Below are 11,981 nucleotides of genomic sequence, written 5' to 3'. Positions count from 1 at the left end.
TTTTTTATATATTTTCAAAAACTTTGTTGTTCATGTCAGAGTCAGCTTTTTGTGTATGCCAATTAATTATTCCGTAATTTGGAATAATATTTCAGTGAAGCTGGAAAGTGTCGTTCGTATTAAAATAACTTTGACAAGAATAAATTGGTCATTAATCTTTTTTTAACATTCAAGGAAGAAAATGTTATGTTATTTGGAACATTGAAGAACTAACAGAAACACTATATTTACTTTACAAATAGAATCTGAATCTAATAATGCAGAAAAATTTGATAACTATAAGAAATCATATAATAGCATGTCTGACTCTTTTGTCTAAATTCTGGCACTCAACGAACTTGGATAGAGATTGCACAAACATGGAGGAAATGCTCAGATAAAAAAAAATAGACACCACACCAGAAATAAATTCTCCAGTGCATGAGTATTCAAATGTGATATTGGAACTTGCCAGGCAGTTGTTTAATTTCGTATGAAGCAAAAAATAATTATTTGCCAATTCAAAGAAGATGTGAGTAAAACTAATGTAAGTTTCTAAGCTCGTTTCAAAGTGAACGTTCTAAGTGACGATTTTCAATATTTGTCTTTCTTAAATTATATTTATACGTACATAGATAAAGGAAACATTGATTTTGTTAGCAGTTTTGTTTGATCACTGAAATGCTAATTAATCCCCTGGAAAGATTCAGACTTTAAATGGTACAACATACCATATGCTTATCCTTGAAAAATCCACTCTAGTATGCATACTTGAGAGAAGTTTCATCTCATATGACCCTATCTGGAGGATTTCTTTCAATATGTTTATCCTTGAGATGTCCCACTCCAGCATATGCTTCCCCTACTATATAACTCTGGGAAACTCCACTTAAATATATGTTATGCTTACCCTAGAAATTCTCAATGCAATACTAGTATTAAATGCTCACACACCCTTAAGAAATCCATGTACCAGTCAGTAAGTATAATATGTATATATATGTTTACCAAAAGAGGTTCAAACATGTTCCAGCGTGAAGTATTTTAGTACACCTGCTGTATTTTCGAAGTTTTAAATAAAATCAGGATGAAATTGCACACTTTTTACATCTTGACAGTCATATTGAAATTCACTTAATTGACAGTAGTGTTTAATTCTATATCAGATTTCAGAACCATCCTCAGAGATATGAAATATTAAATTCATAATTTAAATCTAATTCATAATCTTATATTGAACTCATTATAGTGTTTAGTGTTTACAAGTTTACAAGGTCACATTTTTGGTCATAACTCACATTGTAGTGTATTATAGTGAAGAGTTGTCAAACAAATGAGATTACCGCTGGCGCTCTATAGATATACATCAAATAAATGTTTATTGCTTTCATGCATGCATGTTTATATTAGAGCCACGTGCACAGTTGATAAACTCATTAAAATATACTCCTCTACATTGAAAAATAAATTCCAGCACTCAATGAACTTGGATAGAGATTGCACAAACAAAATTGTACAAATTTTCCTGATTACTTTAGAGGTCATAATGAACATAACACCACATTAGAAATATCTCCAGTGAGTATTCCAAAAGTGATATTGGAACTTGCCAGGCAATCATTTAATTTTGTATAATGCAAAAACCTATAATTATTTGCCTATTGAAAGAAGATGCGAGTAAAACTATTGTAAGTTTCGAAGCTCGTTGAGTGAACATTCTAAGCGATGATTTTCAATATTTGCCTTTCTTAAATTATATTTATACATGTATGTACATATATAGATAAAGTGCACATAACACATTTATTTTGATAGCAGTTTTGTTTGATCACTGAAATGCTAATTAATCCTCTGGAAGGATTCACATAATAATAATAATAAAGTCCACTTCATTTAGTTTTACCTTGTGATGTTCTAATGTAACATATGCCTACCCCTTCTATATGAGCACATGCTTTCCCCTACTATATATACCAGAACCATATGCTTAACTCTGGGGAACTCCACTTAAATATATGTTATTGTTTATCCTTACCCTTAGCAAAATCTCACTGCAATACTAGTAATGCTTACCCGACCTTACGAAATCCATTCCAGTACTTACATAATACATATACATGTTTACCAAAAGAAGTTCAACTTCAAGACTTATAATGCATAGCACTAAATGACTCTGACAAATTCCATTTCAACATGAAGTACTTCTAGTACACCTTCCAGTAATTCCGAAAGTTTTTTAGATAAAGTTCAGGATGAGATTGCACATTTTTTACATCTTGACTGTCATATTGAAATTCACTTAATTTACAGTAGTGGTTTAATTCTATATCAGTATATCAGATTTTAGAATCATCTTCAGACACATGAAATGTTACATTCATAATTCAAATCTAATTCATAATCTAATATTGAACTCATTATAGTGTTTAGTGTTTACAAGTTGCAATGTCTTGGTCACATTTTTAATTACACAACTCACATTGTAGTGTAATATAGTGAAGAGTGGTTAATTGACTTTGCACGAGTTTTAAAAGTTGAATGACTTAGATATAATATAAATGAAAACACTTACCAAACGCAGAATAGAAGAAACAATTCATGATCGAATTTTGAACCGATATTTAAATTAAATGAAAAGGAAGATCATCTAATTAAACAAACCACTTTAGATTCACTGATTCAGTTCAAAATCTCCAACTTCTCTAAATTTAAGTGCTTCCACAATTCTCCATCTCCAATTTTATTTTTGGCTTTTCAAAATCCATTTGGAAATTTGTTCCAGAAAGGTTTGTGAAGTTACCGAAAAATTAAACATCGTTATAAGGTGGGCTTTGATTTCTTTGTTTGAAAATGGAAAACAAAAAAACTTGACCAATGTATTTAGTTATCTCATACTCTACTGCACGCAGGCTAATGCGTAACTTTCTGAACACTTTTTCCCGAAAAGGCATGAGATTAAAACTAAACATAATTGCAGGTTTGGTGAGTCTGTGATTACGCACACCGAGAGGCGGGAAACTTCCAGACTCCCTCGGTAGTTAAATTGAGAGCTCTATTTTCGACGCTTTTTCTTTAACCGCGAGCCACGGTTTGAGGTTCAAATTTTGCCGTTTGACCTTTGCGGTTCACGTTTTCAACCGCTGAAGGTGTATTTTCACGTTCCTCATTTACCTCTGCGCCTTGTCATTGCAAGCGTTCGTAATTCGTATCACAAATAAATACTCCTAGTAGACATCATATTGCCAATATTGGATATCCAAATTTTCTTTGTCGTCATTTTCTAGCCTGTTTAACTTTTAAATGAATGAGTTTACTGATTTTCTTTAAAAGAAGCGGCTACCACTACTCAATAACACGGTTGGCAATATGGCGGTTTACCATGGCATCGTAATTCGATAGTCGCTATTTAAATGGAGCCGGTTCTTTTCAACCCAGATGTAAAGGACATTTGATTTTTTAAAAATATGAAGCATTAGAAAAAAATAGAAGCAATTTAACAGCGAAACTCAGTGTTTAATGGATGTTAATTTTCAATAATTCAATCGTTCTAACCACTAAAACTCTCTAAAACGGGCTCACCTCACCTCGGTTGTATATCTACCAACCAAGGTTTTAGCAGGAAAAATCCTTGGTAATAATCCATGCTCAGAATTCTTGAATATAATAACTCCTACCCAAATACTATAACCCTAATGGATAAGATTATACACAGTACATGTCGGACAGTCCTTCTTCAGGCTTATGTTACACCAGTAAAACAGTCTGAACTCTGAAGTGTTGCCAGTAAGGATGACTAAGTAGAATCCCACAATTGAAACAAAGTTTTTCATTGAGCACTTTGTTAAACATTTTTATAAGCGAATATAGGTTTTTTTAGGATTGACACTTTTGAAAGTCCAGGGTCGAATTAAAGCAATTTTGAATACCACATACAGTACCAGGCTGCACAGAGCAAACGTAGTGGAAAACATTGAAAGATGGACTCTTCGAACTAACCATGAGTACTAAATGTTTTATTAATTCCTCAATTGCAATTGAGTGAACTAAAAATAAAACATTGACTCATTGTTTTGCAAATTTACAAGGTTGCCATTGGCGACATGTGTTTGCTAATTTGAAATGCACTGAGGTTCTACAAGTAGAGTGTTTTTCAGCGAGCTTGCCAGCTAGGTCACGTGCTTCCAGCAGCGTTTTAATTGATTCATCAAAGCGACAAAGAGACGCAAGGCCAGCCCCACAATTCTTGACCAAGAACACAAACATCTCATCCGAAACAAGATTCAGTTCTTTCCGTAAACTTATCGCATTCTTGTAATACGTAAGTGCTTCTTCATTCCTATTCCAAATTAAATATAAGTCTCCTAATAATGTATAGAGCTTGCTTGTAAGTTTGTGCTGGCCCAAAAGCCCTTTGGCCAACGACAAAGCTGCGCTGTAATATAATTCCGCGCAGTTCATGTGTTCCTGGTATCCTTCTTCGTCTTTGTGGTCAGACGCTTTCTTAGCACGGCTCTTTTTCAGCTTTCCAAGGTTTATCAGCATATGCGCCTTGGCCACTTTCTCGATATTACTTGGTTCTTTGCTATCAGGTGAATGCAGAGGATGATCTTTTAGAAGATCAGAACAGCGTGCATTTATTGTTCTGCCGATGTCAGAGTCAGCTAAGAAATAGTTACAAAACATGTCTAAAGACTTCTCGTCTTTCAAAACGTCTTTATTCTCCTGAAATGCTGCCTTTATTCTTTTCTCTCTCTCGATGTATTCAGCAGATTTCCGCGCTGATTTACGACCCTCTTGTTCTGCTAGCAGACAATGGAATGTGATCTCAATCGCTGGTTGTTCCCGGCTTTCAGCTAGTTTAATACAAGACTCAAAGAAATTTCTTAAAACCGTTGGTGAGACAAAGTCCAAGCTGAAGTAGTAAAAGAAGCTGGATGAAGACTTGTAAATCTCACTACTTGCCAACAGTTCGAGGATGTTTGGTTTCAACATGGTGGTCTGATCTTGGGTACAGATTTTTAACGTTTTCTCAACATTGTGAATGTTCCTTTTCAGCGATTCTCTGGCTTTAGTAAATCCGTTGTGTGAATAATAATCCATGGTTAACGAATGGCACATCGTTAGAAAATGTTTCACCATCAATCCCTGAGCTATTGCCTTTTCAAATTGAAAGTGGTCATGATCAGCCAAGAACCGTCTAACGAAGGGATGAATCACGAAGTTCGTATCATCAATACCTTGTATAAAACCTCGACAAACGAGATTTTTCAAAAATTCGAGGGTTTTCAACTTACTACTTCTTTCAATTACCTCTTTTGCATGATCTGCCTCAAAATTCCCATCAAACACCGAAAGACAAACCAACGCTTTCTTATCGTCATCACTTAACTTCTGAAACGAGAACTCGATGACTTTTTGAAGACACTGTTTGGAGTCGCTCGATGCTTCCATAGGATTCTCTCTTAACCACTGTACCAACTCTGAAGGATTATCGAGGTTAGGAATCAGTGTTCCTGCCACACAAAGGGCGAGAGGAACAAAGCCACACAGGTTAGCCAATTCAGACAAACGTATATCTTCAATTTTTTCATCAGCGCAACACTTTCTCAAAAGTTCAATACTAGATTTGACATCCAACACTTGTACTTGGTGGTTTACTACGGTTTGCTTAGGGATTTGGAATTCTGTTCTGGATGTTGTTAGGATCTGCAAATATTCGCGTGATTTTTTGCGCAGCGTAAGCAGTAATTCAATGAACCGAGGTTTCACATCGCTTCCAAGCAGCTGCTCGACGTTATCCATAACAAGAACAACTTTCTTTTCAATGCTTTTCAACCAAGATAATAACGATGATTCAGGGTCTTCTCCAGAAACAATGCCAACGTCACGGCAGAGACGTACAATTACCTCAGAAACAGTTGAAGTATTTGACAGGAACGAAAAAATGACGACAGTACTTTGGCTTATGTGATGAGAAACTTCAATGGCAACCGTGCTCTTGCCAAAACCTGGTTCACCGACAATGGAGACAATTCCGCAGTTATTTTTCATTAAAGAAGTAATTATTCGGTTGACTTCAGCGTCTCGGCCAAGAAATGTTTGTGGTTTTCTGGGTATACAGCTTTCTATTCGAGTACTTACATAAACATCGACTTTATCTTTAAACGGCTCGATAATCTTTAGCACCACAGTATCTTCCTCTGCCGATTTTATAACTTTTTCCAACCTTTTTCTGTCCTGGAAGTGGAGAAACTTCTGCATCTTCATCGCCTCTTTGGCATGTATTGCAGCTTCTTGGCAATCAGGTTTAAAGTCTCTGTAAGTTCTAGCTAACTCGCAACACACCTGGGCTCTGCATGGAGTGTTTCTCTCAACGAGTTTCTCAGCTATAATAAGAGCTTCCTTTAGCGTTTCCACTGATTTTTCGTAGCGACCATTATACGCCAGGGACGCTCCGAGATTCTTGAGCAATATCACAAATTTCTCGTTAGAATCAAATTTCAGTTTCCTGTGCAGATTTATGGCATTAGTATAATGTGTCACTGCTCCGTCGTTCTTAAAACATAGGTCTCCTATAAGCTTATGGAGAGTGCAGGTTAATTGGTGATCTCCCAAAACCTCCTTGGCAAGAGATAAAGCTTGATTGTAACAAGATTCTGCAAAGCTCCTGTATTTATTCTTCGTTTCATGATTTTCTTTCGGTGTTTTATCTGCTCGCATTTTGCTTAAATTTCCACGCTTCATGAGAATTTGAGCCTCGGACGATTTCTCGATAGAGCTCAGTTCTGTGTTTTCAGGCAACGGAGGGAGATCATCTTCCGTTAGACCGGAAAGTCGGCTATCTTGTGTTTTAATGTAATATCGGGTAAGTAAATGGTAGCAAAACATATATTGAGATCGATATTCTTTCAGCAGCGCTTTATTCTTAAAAAAAGGCTCCGTAACACTTTCAATTCTTGTGGTATATTCTGGAGATTCCCATGAAGACTTACGAGCTTCTTGATCTGCCATCAGAAATTGAAATATTACCATGATGACAGGTTGATTCCGACTTTGGGCAAATTCAATGCAAGATTCGAAGAAATTCTTGAAAATTCTACTTGGAAGAAGATCCCGACTGAAGTTGTAAAAGAACGTGCACGAAGACAGGTAGATGTCACTATTTGCCAAGGACTTGGTGATGTTCGGGTTTTGATTGCTGGCCCAATCTTGGCTGCAAATTTCTAACGTTTCCTTGACATTGTGGATGTCTTTTTTTAATAATTCTCTGGCGCCAGTGAATCCGTTATATGAATAACACTTTAAGGTCAATGAATGGCACATCTTCAGGAAATGACTCACCATAAATCCTTGAGCCACTGCCTTTTCATCATAAAACTGCACATTATCAGACAGGAACCGCCGGATGAGCGAATGGATCACAAATCGCTTATCACTGGTATTTTGTATTAAACTTCGACCAACAAGATCTTTCAAAAAATCGATGGTTTCCAAACCAATTCGACCAATTATCTTCTTTGCAGATTTCATTTGGAAATTTCCATCAAATACTGAAAGACAAACCAAAGCTTTTTTATCTTCACCATTCAACATCTGAAAAGAAAACTCAAAGGCTTGTTGAACAGGCTTCAACGTTTTCATGGGCTTCTTTCGTAACCATTTTGTTAACTTCATAGGGTCATTAAGATCTTGAATTCGTTTTCCTGCGAGACCCAAAGCGAGAGGAAGGAAGCCACACAGTTTAGCCAACTCAGAAAAGTACGTGTCTTCAATTTCATCATTTTGGCAACACTCTTTTAAAAGTTCGACACTTGATTTTCATCCAATTCTTTTATTTGATGGTTTACGGATTTTTGTCCAGGAATTAAAAATTCGGTTCTTGTCGTTGCTAGTATCTGCACACGTTGCTGTGAATTTTTGCGTAGAGTAAGCACTAATTCAATAAACTGGGATTTATCGCCGCTTTCCAGCAGCTGCTCGATGTTGTCCATGACAAGGACGACCTTCTGCTCAATATCCCTCAACCACGACATCAACGATGATTCAGGATCTTGTCCGGGGGTAACGCCGACGTCATGGCAGAGACATCGTGTCACATCGGATACAGCTGACATATTTTGCAAATATGAGAAAATTACGATAATATCATGGTTTGTGCTTAAATTATGGGAAACTTCTTTTGCAACGGTGCTCTTTCCAAAACCTGGTCCACCAACGATACACACAATTCCACAGCCATTATCTACCAAAGAAGATATTAATTCCTTTACAACAGCGTCGCGACCAATGAAAATTTCTGGTTTGTCAGGAATACAGCTCTTTAGTTGGCACGGTTGATTCGCTCCTTCAACGTTGTCCGTATCTTGTAATGATTTCATGAGATCTTGTAATGACCTAAGTCCTTCTCCAATTTTTTTAATTTTTTCCTCTTGTTCCTTGATAACCTGTAAATTAGGACTTTCGTTATCGTTTAAACTCTTTAATTCTTCTTTCAAACTTTCCATCTCTCCTTTTTTCTGACTGTCGTCTCCACGTAACTCACGCAAATTCAGATTCTTCAACTCGTTTTCTGTGACTTTGGTTTGTCTGTTTTCTCTCAAAGCTTTGATATCCTCTATACAATTCTTGACTTCTTCACGACTGAAAACCATGTCGAGGTCGGCAACAAATTTATCAGCAATACAAAAAGCATCGTTAAGAGTGGATTCGTCTAGGTTTTGATTAGGTTCATGCGCCCAAGGGTTTCTAACCTTTGAACGAAGGTTCTCAACGAGGTTACGATCAACACGTTTGTCTGGGGCAAAGACCGCATCTTCCGTCCATGCAAGGACGTTCAGAAGAGATGATAAATCAGTGGATTCGGCGTCTTCAACATTTTTTTTGTTGTCCCCAAGGCTGGGCATAAAGAACTTGGCAACCTCCCAAGGATCATTCGGCCACTTTGATGTGTCGCAGTTTTGGCGCCACGTGCTTTTAAATTGCCCTTTATCGTTTCTCCGGTGGGATTTGGCAAGCTCGTCGTACCATTGCTTGCAAGAGGAACACAGGCCAGGCGGTTTCTTTTTCTTTTCACAATCTCCAGGGTTTAAGCATTTGCCTGGCAAAGAACCACACAGCTTTGCATGCCATTTTTCTATGATATTGCTGGTGTATAATGCGACGGGTCCCTTAATCAATCGGATTATTTCTCCAACGGTTAGCCAGTTGTTGTGTTTTTTTGACGAATTCATTTGAATAAAATTCTTGAAAGAAAATAAAAAAATGTAGAAACTAAATTGTGAGAAAATCAGTAAACAAAGTCAAAGATGATAAAGGGTATCTTTTATCATTAATTTTATACTACATGCAAGTTTATTTTAGTTGAAAGAAATTCTTCATTATTCTTCGCAAATAAACAATATCTGTTTCCGCTCTGCATTCTTGAAGTAAAACGGCGGCTCGTGACCACTATTGTTCTTATCACAAATTCAGTGTTATCTATTTGTGTTATATAATGAAATCGAAAAAATTCCGAAATTAAACAGGCAAATAGTTTTCCCAACACTTGGAAAAGTATCAAAGTAGAAATTTTGCAGATATCAGGCGTGATCTATAAGATTGAAGAAATGCTATTGCATGGCTAGCTTAAGAGCTAAGACACATGCTAAAATGTGATTAGCTAACAAAATGAAACAAGAGATTACTGATTAAATTCGTTAAAATTATCTGTGAGGTCATTCCGTGCGTCTGTGGTCTGTCCTCTTATAGATTATGGCTCTCGACCAATGAAATTTCTTGAATTCTTAACGTTATTATATAAATAATAATGATACATGACGTAGCACGAAATTGCATGAGTAGAGTAGTCAGCCAGATGATTTGTCCCGCTATGCTAATATTTTTGGTGTTCATTGACTGTGAAAAAAAGCAATTAAACAATATCCCAGACGAGGATGGAATTTGATGCAAAGATGTTCAACTAAATTAGCTGTAGCAACGTAATATAGGTCCTCCGTTCGGGTTCGCCCCTTCATGAAAACAAGCTGAATAAGCCGACTAAATTTGTTGCTCCTTTTTAGCGAATCAACGGATTCGATACTAAGGAAAACTCTCTAAGGTTGTTTTTCTAGATAACATTATTAAAACATATTATTTTCCTATTTCGGCAAGTTATTTTAGGGAACAAATTTGGGGGATTTGTAATGACCTTATTCATACGTGGACACATCAAATTTATTGTTCTCAAATTGATCCAAACTTCTCAGATTCATGCAGTTTACCTGATGATGACTATAATAGTTTAGTCAAAACGTGAAAATTGAATGTTTCAAAATGCTTATTATACGGAATCGCTGTAACCCTCGTTTATAACTATTCTTCAAAGTTCAGACTATTAGAAACGACATAAAGAACCTGTCCTGATACGAATTATCAAGGGATGATTGTAGCGATTTACTCCTCCGTCATTTCAGTCACAGTTATGGAATATACATTGTTTAGAAACTACATAAAACTAAAAGTACAATAAAACTCATCGTCGGGGAACATTTATGCAAAAAATTGTTCCTTATTCGTCGCGTGTCTATTGTATTTTGAACAAATAAACCAATAGTAAGATCTGAATTAACATGTTGTTCAAGTCACGGTTGAGGAGCTAAGCCAAGCCTTTGCTATTGGTTAGTTGGGCAAAAATACAATAGACATGTGAGGGATAAGGAACCATTTTTTGCATAAACCTGGACAGTAAATAGATAATGTTGTATTGTACTTCGATCTAGTCTCCAAACCATGCATGTATATTCTAATAACTGTGGTCATTTGTAGAGCCCAGATCAAACACAGACCCATTCGAAAAAGAGCAAGAGGTTTGTTGCCTGTTACGGAAAAACGAGCGAGTTATCCTGGCTAGGCGAGGTAAAACGCGCACACAAGAAAGGCTTAACCTGGTTATAGTATTTCATTATTATTTTTATGCAGTTTTCACCTCGCATTTGTTTGCATTGTTCTTTATCAATAAAGAACTCTTGTTCTTTAAAAGTGAACGAAATAACCCATGTGTAATGGTCACGTGATTGATATTTATATACATATTTGTATATATATTAACATGGACAACCTTAATGATAACGACTGTATATGTATAAAAAGACTGCCACACGCTAGAGCTGGCCTTTTTATATATTTCATAAGATCGTATTTTGATCGTAGCGTGTAGTGGTACGATTTCGGGACGCGCAAACATGGGACAGATTTACAGAATAAACTTTTAAGTATTTTTATAAGCGTTTTTTGCACGTACGTATTAGCCATTTCCCAATCGAGCAAGGTACTGGGTCTAGTCGCAAACCGCAAAGCATCTATGGACTGTTTGGAGGGACAATGATTTCAGACTCATATTTCCTCCCCTCCAAACAGTCCATAGATGCTCTGCGGTGCGCGACTAGACCCAGTACCCTGCTCGATTCGGAAATGACTAATACACGCACGTAAAAGTTAATTTATTTATCATTTAAATTATTCTTATGAAATCAATGATTGAATAAATGCATACAGGGTTGGATTTTGTTTGATGATTTGGTGCCTTTTTTCGGGAATAAAATTAATCATACAACAACTCAGGGGCAGTTATCACGGCTAGGTGAGATGAAAACTGCATAAAATCATAATGACAGGTTAAGCCTTTGACGTGATGCGCTTTTGTGTAAGTACATCAACAGAATCCAACACAATCATTGGCTATTCCCTCGTTGATTTCATGAGGGCTGTTTTGCACTGTCGCGTTTTTTGTATACGTATACACACGTAAAAGTTTAAAATCACTTAATTGATACTTGTGAAATCAACGATTGAATATTCTGTTCATGATTTGATGTGTTTATACTTTATCCTAGCATAAAATTAAATTTGCAACAACATTAAATTTACAAGACGATTTTCATTAACGTGCGTGTACGTACGTGTGAAAAACGCGACGGTGGGATGCAGCCCTAAGTAGCATTAAATGATTTTAAACTTCTACGTGC

The sequence above is a fragment of the Dendronephthya gigantea genome, unplaced genomic scaffold, assembly GCF_004324835.1.
Source record: "Dendronephthya gigantea isolate DGI-Jeju-01 unplaced genomic scaffold, DenGig_1.0 000018F, whole genome shotgun sequence".
In the NCBI taxonomy this organism is placed as follows: domain Eukaryota; kingdom Metazoa; phylum Cnidaria; class Anthozoa; order Malacalcyonacea; family Nephtheidae; genus Dendronephthya; species Dendronephthya gigantea.
The sequence above is the reverse complement of the archived record's forward strand: the minus strand, read 5'-3'. Positions refer to the sequence as shown.